This window comes from Triturus cristatus, chromosome 2_1 (assembly GCF_964204655.1).
Source record: "Triturus cristatus chromosome 2_1, aTriCri1.1, whole genome shotgun sequence".
In the NCBI taxonomy this organism is placed as follows: Eukaryota; Metazoa; Chordata; class Amphibia; order Caudata; family Salamandridae; genus Triturus; species Triturus cristatus.
This window is the reverse complement of record NC_140581.1, coordinates 469,800,310-469,820,034: the sequence shown is the minus strand read 5'-3', so window position 1 is coordinate 469,820,034 and position 19,725 is coordinate 469,800,310. Positions and strand designations below refer to the sequence as shown.

Sequence of the window (19,725 nt, the reverse complement as noted above, 5' to 3'; positions counted from 1 at the left end):
AGCCTTGATCACATGACACGCCATGAAGTCACCTGTTGGTTTATATACATTTTTTCTTTTTTTGCTCACATTTGATTGGTTACCATTTTGCTTTACATTTCAAGTGACAGTGCTTAATAGTGCCCAGTTACAATGATTTTTATACGGGGTTGATTTGAAAATATCTCGGTAAAATACCGCGGTCTCTAGTGACAGATGTGGTTACACAACCGTGTGTGTCTGCCAATTGCCACTGACAACATCTGATGGTATGCTTTTGATTAATAAAAACATTATTTACATCAATAAATAAATAGATAAATACATATGCATAAATAAGTTTAGATAACACGTTACACACTGATAATAAATCTAAAACCATATGTATGGATTAAAATCATAGAAATACTTAGGGCCTCATGTAGGTAGCCAAATACCGGTCGGTAACGGCCGATTTTCGGTAATTATACCGTTACCGACCGGTATTTTGGCTATTGGTATGTAGGGGGACAAGTTTTGGTTTCGGAATTTACCGAATCGGTAAAATTACCGAATCGGTAATAATACCGAATCGGTAATGTTACCGAATCGGTAACTTTTCCGAATCGGTAATTTTAACGATTCGGTAAATTCCGAAACCAAAATCGAGATGTAGGGGGAGTGTGTGGGTGTGTTTAAGAGTCGGTATTTACCACCAACTTATAGTTGGTGGTAAATAATTAATGTATGTGTTAATGCATTTTTACGCGCGTAGCAGTGTGCAATGTGGCATACATACATGCCCTTAGGGCATGTATGTGTGCCACATGTGCACACATGGCCGAATCAGGGGTGCAACAGGGTGTCAATGTGACACCCTGCCACCCTTTCATGTGTTCCCCCCCATTACCGAATCGGTATTTACCGATTCGGTAATGAGGCATACCTTCCCATCAATGGGAAGGTATGCCTCATTACCGAATCGGTAAATACCGATTCGGTAATTACCGAATTGTAACGAATCGGTAAAAAATACCGACTCATTACCTACATACGAGTTACCACTTCTAAAATACCGATTCGGTATCGTTCGGTATTTTAGAAGTGGTAACTGGTATGCTACCTACATGAGGCCCTTAGACACAAATGTTATTGGTTAAAACTTAGGACATAATGATCATAAGTTTGCGTTTACCACTGTCTAACATGAGTGAATCATTCTGGTTTAAATACTATGTCACCGTCTTATTGTATCAGTGTGTAGCTAATGCCAATCATAATTGATGTTGTATGTAATTATGGTTGCGAGACCGGTCGATTAGCCCCTGATATATTTTGAAGTTTGGTGTCAAGAAAAAGTGTAAAAAAATGTGTAAAAATCAGTGTACCCTATCAAAACTATTTTAGAAAGGCCTTTCACAAATAATTATTGATATAAAATACATCTAAAAGTAACCATCAAAGTATGTGTATTAAAAACATGGATAGAAAATATTAGATATCCTGTGGGGAAGGGGACTTCTGGGGTAAAAGAGGCCGCTGTGTGTTACCTTATCAACAATGCAGTACGTCGTGAAGTTAATTTGTGACGATACTAAGGTAAGCTATACTACTATGCAACAGGAAGTGTCTGTTGTCAGCCCATGTTGTATTATTTAATAGAGATACATGAAAGGTTGGTAAAGTCAAGAGGTTGTGGGGTACTGATATGCAGTCGTGAATCAACAGATAGTCTGTTTCAGAGATAGGTATACATATCTTCTGTTGCGTTCAGGCCATTAGGGCTCTTGGAGTCTAGTTCTAAAATGAAGCGAGTCTCCATTTGTCTAAGAATCTTCTCCCTGTTGCCCCCACGTTTGTTAAGGGGCACACAGTCGATTATAAAATATTTGAGCAGTTTGGGGTCTGAGTGGTGATGTTCTGCAAAGTGGCGGGCCACTGGGTAGGTAGGGTCTTTGTTGGTTATCGCTCGAATGTGTTGTAGTATCCTTTTGTGTCCCTGTAGTTTGGTACTTCCCACGTATTTCAGCCTACAGGGGCACTCAAGGATATAAACAGCGTATTCTGTTTTGCAGGAAAGGGCTTTATTGATGGTCATTTCTTGATCACTGAATGCAGTTTTATATGTGAGTGTGTTAACCCCGCATTGGCAGGCTTTACAGCTGCTGCATTTGAAAAAGCCCTTTCGCTGACTGAGCCAATTACCCTTAGGTTTCATGGTTGGATTGTTTTGTACTAATTTGTCTCGCATGTTAGGTGCCCTTCTGTTTGTCACAGACAGTTTAGCAGGAACAGTAGGTCCTAAAATGGGGTCATTTTTGATTAGGGGCCAACTTTTCTGTACAATTTTGTTGATTTCATGCTGTTGTTTACTGAAGCCCAGTATCATTCGGAATTCATCATTTTTAGGGCACAGTATGGTGTTAGGTAAAGATGTTGATAATTCATTGGGATGTACTTGCAGAAGAGTAGTTCTGTCTAATGTTGTGCATTTGGTGATGGCGGCTTCTTTACATTTTTTAGAGTAGCCACGTTGAAGGAACCTACTGCGGCTATCATGTTGGGCTTTTAGTAGTTCTTCTTCCGTACTACAGATTCGCTTTAACCGAATCATTTCGCCATATGGAATGCTCTGAACCAAATGTTTAGGGTGTAGGCTAGTTGCGTGGAGGACTGAATTGACAGCTGTAGGTTTCCGATGGATTTTTGTTTCGATGTTATCATTATGTATATAAATTTCTACATCTAGAAAAGTAACCTTAACAGCACTGATATCATATGTAAACTTTAAATTGATGTTGTTTATGTTAAGTTTGTCAATAAAAGCTTTTGCCTCCAGTTCAGTTCCATCCCATATTAAAAATAAATCATCAATATAACGCCACCAGCATTTGACATTGTTGTTCAGAGTTTCTGAAAAGTTTCTGTGTAGGACCATTTCTTCCCACCACCCCATGTGGATGCAGGCGTAGCTTGGTGAAAAACATGCGCCCATTGCTACGCCCCGTAACTGCTGGTAGACACAATTCTGGAATAGAAATAAGTTATTGTGCAGGCAAAAGTCTATCATATCTGTGAGCATTTTGCTGTGAGCTTGATAGATGGGTGCTCTCTTGTCCAGATAGTATTGAACTGCTTTGAGACCATCCAAGTGATTGATGCTCGTGTATAAAGCTGTAATATCCATTGTTATCAGTAAATATCCTTGTTTCCATTTGAAGTTGTAGATTTTAGTCAGAAAGTCCCCAGTGTCTCTAAGGTACGATGGAAGTGCCTGGACATAGTCTTGGAGGAAATAGTCAATATATTGGGATGTGTTTTCTGTTAAGCTGTTCTTTGCCGAAATGATGGGGCGCCCTGGTGGTTTGTTTGGGAATATATATATATATATATATATATATATATATATATATATATTATAAATCCAATTCCAAAGTAAGGCGCGCTCTCAGTTTAGGGTATATCAACGATCTTTATTCCGACGTCGGAATAAAGATCGTTGATATACCCTAAACTGAGAGCGCGCCTTACTTTGGAATTGGATTTAAAATTGTGCCGGCTGTGGCTCTACCGGCCCCGTGCGCCACCAGACAATGGGCGGATATCCCAGGAGGAGCTGAACGAGGTTTGAGGTTTGAGAATATATATATATATATATATATATTGTCCAACAAAATGCCCAAGCATATTAGGGGCGCACTCACGGCAAGCCACACCAGCCGGTTCCTCCCTTGCAGGTCTCACCAACGGCTTCGTTACTTGGGAAATGACCACGCAAAGCTTCTTTAGTTAAACTTCTTTAATCGAGCTGACGCGTTTCAAAGCCTGTTGCTTCTTCTTCAGAGGTCGCCATTCAAACAGTCACAGGGTACTCTATGCAGACTCCGCCTTTAGTAGGACGCGCGTAATGCGCGCTCTGCATTATGGGATATGTAGTTGTCAGAGCATATTTCACCTTAAGTAGGTCCTGCGAAACTGTTCCTATTAGGTTAATTTTCTCCCTGAGTGGGCTACCAAGAAGTTTTCATGGTCTTGTTATATCCCGGATCGCCGTACCGCATATTAGTTCGAAATTGTTCCGATCAGCGGTCTCCTTTGTTCTGGATGTTGCTGCCCCCCACAGCAGGACTGCCGAGTTTATAGTGTCCAACAAAATGCCCAAGCATATTAGGGGCGCACTCACGGCAAGCCACACCAGCCGATTCCTCCCTTGCAGGTCTCACCAACGGCTTCGTTACTTGGGAAATGACCACGCAAAGCTTCTTTAGTTAAACTTCTTTAATGGACCTGACGCGTTTCAAAGCCTGTTGCTTCTTCTTCAGAGCTCGCCATTCAAACAGTCACAGGGTACTCTGTGCAGACTCCGCCTTTAGTAGGACGCGCGTAATGCGCGCTCTGCATTATGGGATATGTAGTTGTCAGAGCATATTTCACCTTAAGTAGGTCCTGCGAAACTGTTCCTATTAGGTTAATTTTCTCCCTGAGTGGGCTACCAAGAAGTTTTCATGGTCTTGTTATATCCCGGATCGCCGTACCGCATATCAGTTCGAAATTGTTCCGATCAGCGGTCTCCTTTGTTCTGGATGTTGCTGCCCCCCACGGCAAAACTTCTTGGTAGCCCACTCAGGGAGAAAATTAACCTAATAGGAACAGTTTCGCAGGACCTACTTAAGGTGAAATATGCTCTGACAACTACATATCCCATAATGCAGAGTGCGCATTACGCGCGTCCTACTAAAGGCGGAGTCTGCACAGAGTACCCTGTGACTGTTTGAATGGCGACCTCTGAAGAAGAAGCAACAGGCTTTGAAACGCGTCAGGTCCATTAAAGAAGTTTAACTAAAGAAGCTTTGCGTGGTCATTTCCCAAGTAACGAAGCCGTTGGTGAGACCTGCAAGGGAGGAACCGGCTGGTGTGGCTTGCCGTGAGCGCGCCCCTAATATGCTTGGGCATTTTGTTGGACACTATAAACTCGGCAGTCCTGCCGTGGGGGGCAGCAACATCCAGAACAAAGGAGACCGCTGATCGGAACAATTTCGAACTAATATGCGGTACGGCGATCCGGGATATAACAAGACCATGAAAACTTCTTGGTAGCCCACTCAGGGAGAAAATTAACCTAATAGGAACAGTTTCGCAGGACCTACTTAAGGTGAAATATGCTCTGACAACTACATATCCCATAATGCAGAGCGCGCATTACGCGCGTCCTACTAAAGACGGAGTCTGCACAGAGTACCCTGTGACTGTTTGAATGGCGACCTCTGAAGAAGAAGCAACAGGCTTTGAAACGCGTCAGGTCCATTAAAGAAGTTTAACTAAAGAAGCTTTGCGTGGTCATTTCCCAAGTAACGAAGCCGTTGGTGAGACCTGCAAGGGAGGAACCGGCTGGTGTGGCTTGCCGTGAGTGTGCCCCTAATATGCTTGGGCATTTTGTTGGACAATATATATATATATATATATATATATATATATATATATATATATATATATATATATTCAATGAAAAAACCATAGGTTTCACAAATGTTATAGTTTGCTGGACATTTCGCTCGTAAAAAAACAATGAAATTACCCCGTTATTTTTAGTTCAGCTAACTATAACTCGCGCACCCGCAATCCACTGCTGATGACGTCACATATTACATCACTCATGACATCACTGATGACATCTCAAATGACATCACTGATGACATCATCCAGTGAATGTGTGTTTTTCTGAAAATTAAATATGTTTTATATATGTATATCTCAAGGTCGATGGAAGAATAAATGGGTATATAAGTGTCTAAATGGATGATTTGTTTTGGAAAAATTAATTGTGTAACTGACTGATTAAGTGTATCATAGTGAATACATGGCTTAGTGAGTAATGTTTAAATATGTAAATATCTGTATCAGTCTCTCACTTTGTGTATAAGTGGCTGCATGGGTTGGTGAGTAGCTACATGGGTGTCTATATAGGTTATTAGGTGGTTTTTTGAGTATCAGTCTGAGTGTCTGCATGGTTCGGTGGGGGGTATTACGTAGTGCATAGGTGCATGAATGAGTGACTCACTGTTTGTATGTGTTGAAGACAGCATGTGTGCAGGACTGTATGGGTGGATGAATGTGTGCATGGGTGTGTTAGTGAGTGATAGACTGTCTCAATAGTGTCTTTATGAGTAACTACATACGTTTTAAACTAGTATATGTGACTATTGGTGTATATAAGTGAGTATATGTGAGAGTGAGAGATTGAAAGAGTTCCTGTATGAATAAGTATGTGTTTCTATAAGTGACTGTTTAAAAGACTAAGTATGTGTAAGTTTCTGTAGAAGTAAGTGTGGTGGTGTGTGTATAACTGTATATGCAAGTAAATGTATGTTTGATTCTTTATTAGCATGAGTGACTATGTGTGCGAGTAACTCTATGGATGAGTGGCATTGTGTAACAGGATGTATAGGTGTATGAGTACATATGATGAGTGAGTACATGTATGAGTGACTGTATAGGACTGTTGGTGAATGAGTGTATGTGTATGTGGATCTTAGAATTACTGAAGAGGTTGTTGTAACTGGTATTGGTATGTCCATTGTTTTGAAAATGTTAGTCTCTATTTTTGAATGTGTGTATCAAATCAAAGGTTATATTAGGGTGAGAGGAGGTCTGCCACTCTATCACAAGGATGATGTCATCAGTGATGTCATCAGTGATGTCATTTGAGATGTCATCAGTGATGTCATGAGTGATGTCACTGACCATGTCATGAGTGATGTAATATGTGACGTCATCAGCAGTGGATTGCGGGTGCGCGAGTTATAGTTAGCTGAACTAACTATAACGGGGGAATTTCATTGGTTTTTTACGAGCGAAATGTCCAGCTAACTATAACATTTGTGAAACCTATGGTTTTTTCATTGAATTTGCAAGGTTTTTTAAATGCTAATTCCTAACTATAACGTGTGTGAAACCTATGGTTTTTTCAGTGAATTTGCAAGGTTTTTTAAAAGCTATTTTTTATATATAACGCGTGTGAAAGCTATATTTTATTTTTATTTTTGCATGGTTTTTAAAAAATTTTTTTTCCTAACAATAATGTGTGTGAAATCTATGATTTTTTTATTGTTTTTTTTTCTTTTTTACATCATTTTTTTCCTTTTTATTTTTTCCTTTAAACACTATTCTACATATGTATATATTCATGGTTTTAATTCATTCTTCAATTTTTAAAGATTCACCTTTTTTAAATAATTGGTTAGATATAGTTGTATAACATAGTTAATATCTTCATCAAACCTTTTTTTAAAAAAAACCTTTTTTTACCGTGCGCGTACGGTAAGCTTACCGTAAGCGCATGTACGGTGAGCGTACGTAATATTTCTACGCTGTTTGCGTATGCTTACACATTTTGCGTAGGTGTCTGTACTTCCTACGCGACGCGTAAGCGCATGCTTTACACGCGCGCGCACGTTACGCGGAAGTGTAAGAGCGTGCCTGTAATGCGCATGCGCGCGTGTCTTTCGTACGCGCATGCGTACTTTTACCGTACGCGCTCGGTAAGCTTAACGTGCGCGTACGGTTGGTCATGTGATCAAGAAACAACACTTTTGATTGGTTTAAACTACTTTCAGTTCCAGAATCTTCCTACACCACACCCATTCCCCTCATTACTGCTTGTGAGTTCTTAGGAGAAGTAGCTGAATTGTCTTTGGGATACAATGGCAGAGCAGCAGACCTCTTCTGAGAGTGAGCAGGGCAGCAGCATCATCAGGCAGAGAAGGAGGAAACAAAAGAATTCTTTTGTTTGGGAGTATTTTACTTTTCCAGAGGGGCAGAAAAAAGTAAATGCTCCTTTAGTCACCTGCTCACTTTGTGAGCGTGTCTTATCTAGAGGTAACCCAAGGAAGAAGTATTCCTTTGGTAACCACACTATGGTGAGACACATTAGGGATAAACATCCCAGGACTTTTGCTCGACATTCTGAAGCAAATCCTTCAGAAAGTCATCCGAGCACACCCGCAGAAGCTCAGCCGAGTACATCTTCGGCAGCTCAGCTGAGCCCTTCCTCTGCGGTGGGAGCATCACACTCTTCTGCTCCTCTGGAAATGAACCATCGATTTCTGAGGGTACAAATGAGGTGCACCAGATGTTATGGTCTAATTGTTCATGGGGAGAGCAGTGTTTCCCTAATAAACAATAGGATAGACCAGCACATCTGTAGTACTTATTAATATTCCCATTCTTTCTTTCCTCTGTCCCTGTATTAACACAACGGCTCTTTTAAGAGCCAACCTTACCTCACAACTTTAAAAAAAAAAAAAATTTTATTAATTTTTTTAAATTTTTGTTTACCGTGCGCGTACGGTACGCGCATTTTTTTTTTTTTTTTTTACCCTACAAGGTCCTTGAGGGAGTACAACGGAAATGAGAAAAGCAGAGAGAGGAGAAGTGAAAAAAAGGGAGCATGAAAATAAATGTGTAATAAATACAGAAATTTCACACATACCTGACCCAAAAAATATAATATTTATTAATAAATGCTTCATTTAAATTGCTAGAAAAAACGTTTTCCCAAACCACAAAATGTAAAACATAACTTTTAAAGAAGAATGACAATTCTAATATTTATATCAAAAATCACCACATACATCCTCTCTCAAACTCATATCTCACCTTTAAAATTACTTAGTTGAGAAAGAAATGTGGCACTCAAACAGCATACTATCAGAGTCAGAATATCAGAGCTCTACACCTCTCTCCTCTCTCCAGAACCAGTAAATGGCAATGTTTCCCTCTCTTTTTTCACACATATACATGGTAATTACAAATATCAGTGCTTCCCACATTTTTTCAAATGAAATCACACATTTCTATTGGTTGAAAACTTCAACCCTTTTCCAAATGTACCCTTCCCCCAACTTGACTTCTGCCTGCTACCATAGCAACAGCTCATGGAACACTGCTGTGAGGAGAGAGGTCAGAAGTTCAGCACACAATGTTTCAAATCCAAAGAGCAAAAGTGCTTCACCTGTCGAACCTAACAGCAAATCCAAACTAATCTTCTGTGGGAACACAATTTTCTGAACCAATACAAAACATGCTTCTAAAAATGTACACATACAGCCTACTTTTTACTGTAAAAAGATTTGAATCAGCCAATGAGTTTTTTTATTTTAAAAAAATATGTATGCTTCCATTTTACAACTGTCTTTCATTTCATATTGCCATTCTACTGAAAGACACCTTCTGAGTGCATCCAGATCTCCTTGAAAGATGTTCACAGTGTGGATTGTAGGTCACAGCTATGTCTTCTGGAGTGAAAAGTATGCAGAAAAAAGACGTATGGTGAGAGACCTTGCTTTGCCAAATGTAGACATTAAATGGATTGGTCAGAGAGGGTTAAAGTGGCACCAATTATTGCCTTTGGTGAAAACCTTTCAACATCTCCCACAGCCTAACCTTATTATTGTGCACTGTGGTGGAAACGACCTAGGCACTTTAACTGGTGTAGGTCTGGAAATGCTTATTAAGGACACCTTTGTGCAATTGATGTCGCTTTTTCCTCAATCTGCCTTTGTATATTCTAACATATGCCAAAGGCAAAAGTGGAACTGGTCCAACCAATTTTGTCCACAGATTGACAAAGCAAGAAAGCACGTCAACAAATCTATTTCTGCTTTCCTCAGAGACTATGGTATGGGTTCTATATACCACAACAACTTGCGTTACAACATGCAAGGCATTTATAGAGGAGACGTTGAACATTTCACTGATGAAGGCAACAGAGTCTTCCTCTTGAACTTTAGACTCTGCATCGGTACTTACTTGTAGGTACCGAAAAACACTTCATAAACACAACGTCTCTTTTTAGAGCCCCCTAATATCTTAACACTTAAATTTGTTTTTTACTTCTATTTTTTTTCATTGTTTTTTTTTCTACCGTATGTATTTTTCATACTTTTATGACCTTCTTGGAACCCCTGACAAATGCAAGGGGCTCTGCAACTCTCTTTGTCTGTACAGCTCCGGGTACAGACAAAGGATTTATTGAGAATAATAACATTATATATATATATTTAAAATTAAGTCTATCCATATTTGTGTACAACATAATTGTGTAGACCAAAGACATATTAATTAATATGTGTAGGTACACAAGGGGATATATATATATATTTATCTGTGTGGAGGTATATCTATGTATAATATAAGTATAATGCATATATACTTTTATGTGTGAAATTTGTTTTTTTTGGGTATTTATAATTCCTATATCCTTGTACAGAGTAATCTAAGTTGCATTAATACATTTACATGCACATAGGCATATTCACATGTATTTTCTGATGCATATACATGCTTGCATTCACGTAATCATATTTTAAATATATATATATGTATAGTCACAGATACACACACATATATATACATATATTTTTTTATATATATATATATATATATATATATATATATATATATATATATATATATATACATTTTTAATACATATGCACGTACACTTACATCCACGTGTGTTCAGGTACACCCCTGTATGAAGCCTAAACCCATATGGATGCAAAAATCCATATGGCCACAAGAACAGTTACGTATCCAAATGCAAATTCATGTAATTCAGAACTATACATACATTGACAACTACATAATGTATATTATCTGTTTTTGTCTTTTTATATACAGATGCAAATATATACTATATAAATGTATGTACCTACTGGCGGTCGCCAGTAGGTAGTTATAGTTAGAACCAAGTTTCCATAGGAAGAGCATTTTTTGTTTTGCTTATAACTTTGGCGTCGTTTGATGAATCTTCATGAAATTTAACAAACTAATTATTTGTTCATATCAGCTCCTATGTGGGAAGTTTGGCGGTGATTCGTCAAGGGGGGCCGAGAAAAAAGGGGGTGCCCAAAACGTGTTTTCTCCATGTTAATTTCCATAGGAAACTTTAGACAAGGCTACAGGTCGAACGGGTGAATGGAGTTACCCCAAATTTGGCAGGGAGAAGCGTCTTGGTCTAGAAAGCACGCTTTTGTTTATTTGGTGCAAATCCCTTCAGTAGTTTTTGAGAAATATCGAAATTTACAGATATCGCTATTTGGGAATTCTGCCATCTGATTGGCTGAGGCGTTACGAGCTTGCTGCTTATTGGCTGTGAGCGGTTGCAACTAGGAAGTGTTGGCTGCCATTTTGTAATTCCGTCGAAGCGAGTAAGGGGGAAAAGGGCGAAAAGAGTAGGAAACAGGAGGAAAGGAGCACTATAACCTCAGTGGGGGAGTGCGAAGCGAAGTAATCACACCTACCGGTCTGAAAGTGCGGTGTTGCTCAGAGTGACATGGTGCTGAGATGAGATTGTGCTACAGTTGGGTATGAAACCTAGAGCTTAAACCGGGAGGTCATTGCTGTAAAGTGATGTTCTCTGGTGTTGGTAGGATACCTGTGGAAGTAGTGTTAGTAAGCGTTTATACCATACAGGGAGTGGGAAGCAAACTACTGAGCTCTATCGTGCGTTTATACTATACCGAAAGTGGGAAGCGAAGTACTACGCCTACCGGTGTGAAGACTCCGGTATCAAACCAAGCTGATTGTTGTAAAGTAATGGGCTGTGGGCGCTGTAGCATACTGGCCGCTGTAGTATAACTGTAAGTAGTATTAGTATGCGGATACAGGGAGTGGGAAGCGAACTACTCACCCCTACTGGTCTGAAGACTTGGGGATTAAACCATGAGCTCATTGCTGTAAAGTGATGTGCTCTGTGTACTATTTCAATGCAAGTCATAGTACAATGTTAGTATGTAATGATACTATAATGTAACTATGTAATGTTAGAATGTAGGGCTGTCATGAGGGGAATCTTGAGGAGTTTGTACACGGTGCTGGAGAAGACGGATGCCTTGGTGTCTGGTCCTGTTGGTGGCTGTTCAAGCTGTCTTCTTTTCCTGCAATAAATCAACTTATCGGATCCACTGCTGTCTTCCTGTTCACTACATAAATTTGGCGACGAGCAGGAGAAGGTGAAAAGAAGGCAGCACTCACTAAGATTTTGCGCTTGCTTGCATTGTGCTGAAGACCCGTTTTTTTGGTGAATCTGTGTCTACTCATCCCAGGGTCGTGTGCTGAAGACCCGTTTTCTTGGTGAATCTGTTTCTACTCATCCCAGGGTTGTCGGCTGATCGAACTATGTGATCCTGCCTGTGATAGGATTTATATTTTTTTGACTTTGGGCTTCCTCTGCCTCTTCACTATACTCTGGTTGCTGTACCACACGTGTGCAAGTAGTGTTAGTATGCGTTTATACTAATTCTGTAGTTATGCATTAAACAAAGCATCTTGGTCCCATGGAGCGCCACCTCCCAGGCGCAGGTCATACAATGTCCCGGAGTGTGCAAGCGCGGGACATTTATGTTTGCTATTACAGGGCGGGAGCTTTGCTTGCACCCTGTGATAGTAAATTTTTGTTTGCCTCGTTGAAGCGAGAGGAGGAAAACCTCATATTGTTTCAATAAAGCAGAACCAGATGGTAAAAATGGAGATAAAAAAATGAAGCGGGGTTGTCTCACCTGTTCATTTAAATGAGCACACTGGTGGGTAATTTTCCGGTGGCCAATCCTATTATTATATTGCGGGGTCTCTGCAGCACTGGAGATCTCACATTTAAATTAGGCGCGGCAGGGCACAGACGTTTCACAGACTAGGGGATCGACACCTCCCCGGGTATTGTTTACGAATTGTTAGGGGGGCTTCGAGGCCAACTCAAGACCCGGGATCGGCAACCTCCAGGGCTTTATTTAAATATGGAAGGTGGCCTCGCCAGTCCTTGAAGCCTCGGTGGTCCTAGGCAGTGCCTTATTGGTTCTGAAATCACACAGGCAGTACTCATGGTGTTCTAAAGTGATACACTCGTAGAACTCTTGCGGTCGTACAATTACCCAGGCTTCATTTGTGTAATAGTGTGTTGGTTTATATTTGGTAGGTGCACTGGAAAATTAAACAAAATTTCCCTTATAACCTACTATCAACCGCCGATTTTCACAATAAACTACAGACAAGTGTTGCCAGAAAAAGAAGAGCCATACACTCAGTTATTTATTGTTAAAAAAAAATTACTTTTATTAATACAACACAAATAAATGGAAATGTAACTTTATGAGAACAACAGTAAAACATGAAAGAAGTGGGTGGGACTCCTCCGGAAGCAGCGTACAAAACCTGCAAGACAAAAAAAAAACATAAGTATGTGTGCCATGTCTAAGAGAAAAAGAAAGGTAGTGAGAATGAACGGAGGAAAGTGAGAATGGGACAGAGAGCGAGTGAGTGGAAGGGAGGAGGGGAGGGAGAGTGAAAAGAACAGAGGGAGGAGGAGACAGAGCGCCGGCCTACTGCACCCAGCCCTCACTGTTCATATCCCGTCACCCGTGTGTCTGGGACGCTGGGGTCTGTGAGAGAGTGCGGTCCAGCAAGTTCCTTAAAATGAAACGGAGATATGAATGAGGTAAGAGATTATATTATTATCTATGGCAACATCGCTTGGCTGCACCTGTGCACCCAGGCTGCTGCACCCCAACCCCTTCCCCCGCACTGTGCTCACTTGCAGCTCCTGCGCGCTGAGGCTTGACTGCTCACCTGCCACGACCGGTGTGTCCAAGGAGGTGCTGGTGCGGGCTCCAGCTCTGGGGTGCCGCTATTATGGTGGCCCAGCAGGTCTCCAGTCGGGGACGGTGTCTTGATACCACGGTGGAAGGCGTCAGAATGCCCAGGGTATCATCACGGGGTGAGCACCTGCTCCGCCCATTTTGGCTCCACTAACCCAGTGTCTGAAAAGGGGGAAAAATATAATGTTGGAAACGTCTTGAGCTAAATTAAGGTTTCTTTCAACGTTAATAGAGAACACCAGTTGAGTGCATCCTTCCTTCTTCAAGTGCGATCTTCGAACTGTTAGAGGTAATCGTGGTTCAAAGAGGAGTTGGAGTGCACAAGAATACACAAGGTTAAATAATATGTTATGCCAAAGTTCACATACAAAGGACCCGGGTGCATGCTAGAAGTATAATGTGTGTGTGTAATGCAGTGGCGCAAGCCTGTGTGCATGTACACTTAGTTATCAGCTCACTACAGTGCTCCAAAAGCCAACGCCACGTGTCTGTAGGGCGGCGCTGCCCGCTGGCTCAGGCCTACAGTACAGTTCAGCAGGTCCTTAAAATGAGACAGAGATGTAACTGAATGAGGTCAGAGATCAAATCGGTACGCAGGGCAACATCGGTTGTTCGCAACTTTGCACACAGGCTGATGCACCCCACCCCTCCCGCAGCACTGCGCTCAACACGTGTCAGTAGGGCAGCGCTGCCCGCTGGCTCAGGCCTACAGTACGGTCCAGCAGGTCCTTAAAATGAGACAGACATGTGACTGAATGAGGTCAGAGAACACATTATTAAGGATGGCAATATCGCTTGATTTTACCTGCGCACCTAGGCTGATGCACCCCACCCCTACCGCAGCATCGTGCTCAATTGCAGCCCCTGTGCACCCAGGCCCCACTGCTCACCTGCTGTCATTGTTGTGTGTCCAAACATGACGGGCAGCAGTGTTCACAATTCAGGTGCAGTGTTGATTGCGACGATGGTGTACACCTCATGGATCCCTTTTTTTTATTGCGCATTGTGATATGCGAGGTGGATGCTGTCTTATCACCTGAGGCAGTGTAGAAGAACTGGGACATGTGGCGTCGTCGTTATCCTATTTATACGTATGCAAAGTGGGCTGGGCTTGCGTACGCAAAGTAGGCTGGGCTTGCGTACGCCAAGCGAGCGGAGGGGTGTGCATAATAGTTCCGGGGACCCGGGCGTTGTTCCGTTCCTGCCTGGCCAGGAAGTGTACTTATGTGTGTTTCTGTTGCAGTTTTGACGTCGCAGAATGCGCAATTTACATTAATGTAGCATGTACTGGGAGGGCGGCAACTATCGCTAATGAGATGCTGTTCGAAAACATTGAATGGCCAACATCACATGTCGTTGTCAAGGTTGTGGATATGCGCAGACACTCATGTGAATGGTGTGCGATATTATTGAAAGTGTTGCTTTCGCGAAGCGCACACATGTGAATGTGCTCGGATGGAGGGAGGATCAGCAGTGAGGCTACGTCCTAAATAGTGATAACGTTCATTATAGTTAAGCAATGCATGCCAAACGTGAATCTGAGAGTCTCAGATATGACACACTACTATACTGGTAAAGCCTGACAACAGAGAATACAGCAATACAAATGTATACATTACTGTTCACTGTTTGTCACATGTGATCTAGGATGTGCACTCTGCCCGTGGCTGATGATACCCCTTCGGGCCAGCAATACCCAGGCCGAAAGGCAGCACAATAATGTGCACACACACATACCAGGGGCATCGTGTAACACACATTTGATTTTTGTTGTAACGTTTCAGATGCATGGCGATCACATGTGGAAGGCTAATGTACAGACCATGAATATTAATCAAGATGATCGTTGCATGTTGTGTGTAGTAGAAGATATGTGTACACAGCAAAAAAACTTTTAAAAAATTCTCTCTAAGCAGAAGGGGTGTGTCTCATCAAATGCTGTAGAGAGAATGACTAAAATGGGTGGGGTCCTCCAACTGTTACAATGGGAAATGTTATGAACTAATCAAATGCTTTTTTTTAAGGTGACATGGCAATCGCGGATCGAGGGCGCAGGGAGGCCGCAGCCAACAAGATTTTGAGAAAATGTATTTATCATAATATAAGTTTATTACAGTTAGAAATATATAAATGTTTAAAATATTTTAGATTATCACTTGCTCTCATATACAGTTTAAAGTTATTTAGATATAGTTTTGAGACGTAAAAGAAACGAGGGAATGGCGTACCCAGCGCGACACCATACGTCTATGACGTAACAGGGCCTGGCAGCATGCACTCGTCGCATACGCAACGCGCAGCGGGCGTGACCTCATATGTACATGACGTAACGCGTGGCTTGGTACTGCGTACCCGTCGGATACCTATGTAGCAGCTGGCGCGAACTCATACGTATATATTGCTGTTACGCGGGACGCGGTACCGCGAATCCGTCGGATACGAAATGCGCATCCTTTACGAGTTTGGCAATATGGCGGATAGGATTTGCGTGGTGATGGAGCTTGGTACACTACCGGTATGGGAGTGCAGTTTTCTCCCCAAAAAAATATACATATTTTTTGGGGAAGATATAAAACATTACTTAATTTTTAAAGTTAAAAAAAAAAAAAGAAGTAGAATAGTTGCAAAATATTACAAAAAAAAATAGAAAAAATATAGGTTTTAGAAACATTAAAATATGAAATTAACATCTAAAAAACCTTTGAAATTCACTGAAAAAACCATAGGTTTCAGGGACGTTACAGTTAGATGAACATTTGACTCCTATAAAAACCAGAGAAACTCGCCCGTTATAGTTAGTTGAGATAACTATAACTTGTGCGCCTGCAATGCACTGGTGATGACGTCCCATATTACATCACTCATGACATGGTCGGTGACATCACTGATGACATCTCAAATGAAATCACTGATGACATCACTGATGACATCATCCACATGATAATCTGATGCACATACTGATGGCCTAATATAAACTTTGATACACGCACTCTAAAATACAGACTACTATTTTTGAAACTATACACACAACAATGCCAGATACTACATACCACCCAGTATTTCCTAGGTCTACACTCACATCCACTCATTTATACATGCAGTTACTCATCAATACAGTACTATAATATGCACTCATACACCTATACATACATACAGTCACAGTCCGACACTCATCCATAGTTACTCACACAGCCAGTCAGTCATGCAAAGAATCAATCACATAGGCATTTACTCACACCCCCCCCCCGCACCCACCCATACAGGCACTCGAGCACCCATACAGATACTCAGACAACAAATCAATAACCCATATAGACACTCATGTAGCTACTCGCCAACCCATGCAGCCGCTTATACACCCACTGAGACACTAATACAGACTTTCACACAGTTTAGTCACTAACCCATACATTCAGTAAGACATGTTCACTCACTTATACAGTCAGTCACGCACCAACTCAATAATCCATTCAGGGACTTGTAAATTCACTCTTTCTTCAATACACCTTGGCATAGATATATATGAAAAATATTTAAACTTTACAGAAACACAGATTCACTGGATGATGTCATCAGGGATGTCATTTGAGATGTCATGAGTGATGTCACTGACCATGTCATAAGTGATGTAATATGTGACGTCATCACCAATGCATTGCAGGCGCGCGAGTTATGGTTAGCTCAACTAACTACAATGGGCGAATTTCTCTGGTTTTATATGAGTCAAATGTCCAACTAACTATAATGTCCCTGAAACCTATGTTTTTTTCAGTGAATATATATATATTGCTTTCACTTGTACACGTGTATAACGATGCCATCTGTATTCAAAGTGCAGACCCATACACTCAAACATATGCACCTACCCATTACAATGATATAGACAATTAGCGTTTTGATGGGACAAGAGAGATTGTTGTTTGAGTCTTGTGGGGTAATCCAAGGTGTGAGGATGTGTGTCGCAGCGTTTTCATGGTAAGAAAGCTTGATCTGGATAGCTTATCTACTGTGGCATTCATGGAGTGTTTGAAACCAATAGTAATTCTAAGATTTCTTACCTCCTTGGATATTTTTGGTGGTGGTTCTAAATCGTCAGACCAGGTGTAGAGAGAGTTATACATTTTCCAGTTGCTACAGGTGAGTATTTCAGTTTTTGAGGTGTTCAATTTGAAGTGGTTGTATGTCGTCTAGTGGTCAGTGATCTGGAGGCACTGAAAACTGTCGAATTTCCAATGTCAATTAAGTATCTGTGTATGCTGTGTAGTTACAGCACACTGCCAGACTATGGAACTGTCTTCCTACCAATCTAAATAACTCTCCTGATCTGCATTCCTTTACGAAAGGGCTTAAGACTTGGCTGTTCACCAGGAGATACTAAACAGAGCGCTGAAACTTTACAGACTCTCTCCTCCAGCCACAGATCTGGGTTGAATCCATCATCGTTCTTTAGCACACTTCGCCACCCCAGTCCAGACCCAGCCATATGCAAATCAGTCTTGACCCTATTCCTCATGGACAATAATCCAGCCCGTACTGCCAAGCCAGGTCTTCCATGTACCGGAAACAAGCATCCTGGGACCAGTTTTGGGGTAACACCCCTCATCAGCCAGGCTAGCTTGAATCCAGTGGCAAAGTGAGCAAGGGACCCACGTCTGGGCACACTCTGCCAACTTAGGGCAAACAAAGCAAACACAAGGAGATGGACAGAGCGCCAAAACCTTTCAGACATTCACCCCTAGTCACAGATCTGGGTTGAATCCATCATAGTTCTTTAGCTTACTTCGCCACCCGAGTTCAGACCCAGCCATATGCAAATCAGTCTTGACCCTGTACCTCATGGGAACAGTCCAGCCCGAACTGCCAAGCCATGTCTTCCCTGGACTGGAAACCAGCTTCCTGGGACCGGTGTCGAGGTAACACCCCTCATCAGCCAGGCTGATTCAGTGCCTCTTTCTGGACGGAATCTCGTTTGGAATCTTTCTTCATTGAATTGTGACATTTGGATGAAGGCTGCTCTTTCTAGAAGTTTGTATAGAAATTGTTCAATTGCTATAGGTCTGTAATTGCTGGGGTCTTGAGGGTCAAGGTTTGTTTTCTATAATAATGGACATTTGTATGCCTTTTTTAAGTCATCTGAAAAAACTGTTGGTAATGAGATGTTGATAAGTATTCTAACTGAGATGGCTGTTGAAGTTGTAAGAAGGATGTTTTTGGAGATTTGTGTGAGACATGGATCGGAGGGACAACCGGTAGGCCTACTAGTCAAAATTTAGTTGGTGATAGTTCTTTGAAGGAGGGCAGAGGCTGGACCTACCCATGGAGGGATTTGTTGGAAATGGGTTAGAGCTGTGGTTTTTATGTGTGATGGGTAGAATCCAACATTTTTGCTTTGGTTGTGTAGTGAGTTGCCAGTTTGTGACAAAATTCCTGAGAAATGGGATGAGTTCCTTAGATGCAGTTCGGATTGTGAAATTATGTGAGTATTTAAAAAATGTTTGAGGGCATCTTGCATGGCGGATTTTGCTTGAGTGGTATCTTTTATTAAACTTTTTCCATTGTTGACTGTACATTCTGTTATGTGAGTATAGGCATATTTTGTCTTGAGTTTGTTTGTTTTGAGCCATGTTCATTGAAGTTCTGCTATTTGTTTTCAGAGGTTTGGAATTTCTATTGCCCGACGTCTTGGACAGACTTTTTTGGGGGACAAGTTTTCAAGTTTATTTTGTCCTTTGAATAAGTAGACCCAAACCCCAGCAGCACAAACTCAAATTAAGAGTACCACATAATGGACCTCTGAAAGAGTGTTGTCTACAGCTAAGGTAAGATTTATATTCATCTGTGCATACGGTTTGAATTTATTTATTTGGTTTATTAATGCAAAGCCATTATTAGTAGGGTGATCGCTTTGCAGAAGTTGTGCAAGCTCAGCTTGCATTACTAGCAGTGGTTTCAGTATTCGGATGTGTATACCTGTTTTTAAAGTTTTAACAACTTGAAGCTACTTCTAATACTCGCAGAATGTACTCTGACTAGATGAAAATGCACACCACAGAAGCTTGAAAGCTAGATTGATTATTGCTTTCAAAATAAAATATACACATAAAAATATGCTAAT

General features: G+C 41.2%; 1 protein-coding gene across 4 annotated transcripts in view; it reads left to right on the top strand.

The window, feature by feature from the left end:
• The window catches only part of POLK (DNA polymerase kappa), a 1,025,073-nt gene that overhangs the window by 234,092 nt on the left and 771,256 nt on the right, over window positions 1-19,725 (top strand). For all 4 annotated transcript variants that reach the window (XM_085632293.1, XM_085632295.1, XM_085632292.1 and 1 more), the window contains one exon: window positions 19,265-19,429. The gene's annotated coding sequence lies outside the window, so the exon portion shown is untranslated. The remainder of the gene's footprint in view (window positions 1-19,264; window positions 19,430-19,725) is intronic.